General features: G+C 43.7%; 1 non-coding gene across 1 annotated transcript; it reads right to left on the minus strand.

The window, feature by feature from the left end:
* Positions 1–1,741: 1,741 nt before the first annotated feature.
* LOC150058429 (U6 spliceosomal RNA) lies at positions 1,742–1,843 on the minus strand. The gene has a single exon (XR_016536960.1). It is a non-coding gene; the product is annotated as a U6 spliceosomal RNA (small nuclear RNA).
* Positions 1,844–3,373: the final 1,530 nt, after the last annotated feature.

Raw genomic sequence — 3,373 nt, forward strand, 5'->3', positions numbered from 1 at the left:
CCTTGGCATCTGGGCACACCAAGCGCCTTGTTATCTGTGGAGCCTGGGAATAGAACAACTCTTGTCCTGCCTGCCCACATGCACAGCTTGGCTGCTCTGGCAAGGATGAGCAAAATGAGACTGAGTAGCTTAGATTCCACGGTCCCTAATCATTGGGGAGGGGGAGTGGGGAGGGTATTTCCAGAAATTTTCTTTGCTTTCTCCAGCTGTCTGTGGACCTGCTCTATTCCTGTCAAGAAACTCAAGAATGGCCGCACTGGTGGCTCACACCCATTCAGGAGGCTGCGACCTGGGGATTGTGGTTTGAAGCTAGCCTGGGCAGGAAAGTCCATGAGACTCTTAAGAGACAACTATGAAAAAGCCAGAAGTGGTGTTGTTGCCCAAATGGTACAGTGCCAGCCTTGAGTGGAAAAGATAAAGGACAGTGTCAGGCCCGGAGTTCAAGCCCCAGAACACAACAAAACAACAAAATCATTACAACTCAAGAATGGGAATCCTCTTGGGACGGGACCAGAGCCAAGAGGATTCAATTCTTTTCTAAGAGTTGAATGATTCTCAATCAGGGCCCATCATGAAAACACCAATCCCTCCCTGGTCTCTCTCAAAGAGCAGAGCTCAGAAGACTCTCCATCTAGCTGATTCTGAGAGGTTCATTTCTAGAGGACTCTGGAGGCGGACTCCATAGAGATATTCAGGTGTAACTAAAGGACTCCTCAGAGCATGCCCTCATTCAAGTAACAGAACTATACCAGGGGCTTCTTACTGTTCTAGTCTCAGCAATCTCAGTGAACAAACAGCAGAGTGCCTATCTTTACAGAACGCACATTCTAACAGACATCAGAGCAGGGAAACAAAAGAACCAGGCATATATATACCTATATATATAGGTATATATAGCTATAACTATATAATCTCTATATAGAGATATATAGATAGATATAAATAGATATAGCTACAGATCTATGTAGATATAGATCTATAATATGTCTATTATATAGAAATATATAGAGTATATATATTTCTATAGCGAGATTCTATATAGTTTCTCTCTATATAAAAGAATAGGCAATATATATGTATTATACATAACACATATGTAATGAGTTAATAGAAATGGGCTATGAGAAGATTAAAGCAGAGGAAAGCTGGCTGGAAGGGCCATCATTTTGGACACGATGGTTACAGAAATAGGCTCAGGAAGATGTATATCACACCTTTCCCATCTTAGGCAGGTATCATTTTTGATAAGAAAATGTCCACCCCAAGATCAGTCTGATCAGATAGTATTGACACCAGGTACCCCAGAACTAACAGACTTTTAACCCGAGCACACAAGGCAGGTGTTTTCTGAGGAAGCAGTGGACCTGGCAAACTCATAGGCAAATAGGCAGCTGGAGTCCCTGCCCTCCTGTAATCTGGAGGAAGCACAGGTTTGATAGTCAGGAAGACCCAGAATCACGGTATAGTTCTACCACTTTCTTTTTTTTTTTTTTTTGCCAGTCCTGGGCTTGAGCTCAGGGCCTGAGCACTGTCCTTGGACTTTCTCAAGGCTAGAGCTCTACCACTTGAGCCTCAGCACCACTTCCGGCTTTTTTTTTTTTGTATGTGTGTGGTACCAAGGAATCTTTGTGCATGCTAGGCAAGCACTTTAACCACTAGGCCAAACTCCCAGCCAGTTCTACCACTTTCTGAGCCTCAATTTCTTTCATCTGTAAAATGAACATCACTGACTACCTTTAAAAAATATATGGAACACTTCCTTTAATTTGGGTGTCTTCCTTATGCAGGGGATGCTAATTTTTTTTCATTGTTTTAACTTTCGTACATGTGCTGATGCAGGCTCCATAGTTGACTATCTTAAAGAAACTATGCACAAGCCCCTTCCATAGTTAGATACTGATAAGTATCTAACTTAAATACTTGATACCAGCTCCTTGGGCAAAAACATTTACTCAGCTTTATTTTTTCCATTTTGAAGGCAAGATATCGGCATATTAGACTCACAGGGTTATTGCAAGAGTGAGGTAATATATGGAAAGCCAGTGTCAGAGTCTGGGGTTCAACATAGTATGTTAATCTATATCATGCCACAGAGTCAGCAGACAGGGTGGGTACATAGAGGGGTACGCACACAATATGAGCCTAGCACCCTCTGCATTGCAGTGGCAGAGCCTTCTTTTTTGGTGACCAGCTCAGTCAGTGATGAGAAAGTAGGGAAGGAGAAGACTTTCTGGATATAGCTGCAGCTTTAAATAATGGTTTCAGAATTGGATCTCATGGCAGCTAAATAGATCACATGTTCAAAGGAGGGTGGGTCAGTACCCCACCAGAGGTTGCTCAGAAGTTCGGTCTCATGGCTTGCACATCCCCTTTTTCCCAGGTCCACTGTTAGTTTTTCCATCTGCTGACACATCCTCGCCCAGCTCAATCCAGGAAGCTGAAGGCTGCAGGGGCCTATTAATAGCCTTTTCCCTGGGCCATTCAACATGACTTTTACTCAGACAGTTTGAATACGAGCTATCCTTCATCCTCACCCCCATTTCATCAACACTTTCCTCATAGAGACCAAGAAGTAATACTGTCAGGCATTAAACAGTTCCCAGAAGGTTCTGGGCCCTCCAGTCTGTGATTGTGAGATTAGTTGAGACTTCATGTTATGTTGGGTTGGGAGGCAGGTGGTCTTTCCATGACAGGCTCTTGTAGGGTCCTACCTAGCTATTCTGTGGAATGCCACAATGCTCAGGAGGATGAAGAAGAAAGCTCTGAAGATGTCCCAAGGCCTAGTGGCAACCAAGGAGTGTGGGGGATAGCCTCAGTATCAACCAGTATGGCTGAGTTTGCTCAGGAAGAAGCTCTGCAAGCCCTTGGCTTCTGCTCACTCCAGGATGGGGCCAGGCTTGGCCAAAGGCTACAGAGCAGAGAAAACATCCTTGCTGTGCTCAGCAGGCTATGGATACATACCTCTTTGATTCTAGTCTTTTGTGAAACCATTGCTTTGGAAGCATCATTCACTGTTGTGAAGGACAATATTCAGATGGAGTAGAATCTCACAAGCTGGGGTTCCCCAGGACAGGTTGAGAGAGATAACTGATGTAAGTTCTTGATTAGGGCTTTGGGGCTGATATTCTCCATGGGGCTTCTTTGTGTAGAGAATAGGGTGGATGGATAAGAGGAAACCTAAAGTCGGATAAAGAATACAGTTTTCTCATTTCAGTATTAGTGCTCAGTGGTTGTGTGAACTTTACCTACATACTCCTACTCTCTGGGCCTCAGTTTCCTCAATTATTAAAAAAAAGACAACAGAAGTGTTGGATGAGGTGAGTTCTCAGGTCCCTTTCAGATCTGATCTTCTGAGTTATTTCTATATGCCTGT

Source organism: Megascapheus bottae, chromosome 10 (genome assembly GCF_031878675.1).
Source record: "Megascapheus bottae isolate mThoBot1 chromosome 10, mThoBot2.hap1, whole genome shotgun sequence".
NCBI classification, from domain to species: Eukaryota; Metazoa; Chordata; class Mammalia; order Rodentia; family Geomyidae; genus Megascapheus; species Megascapheus bottae.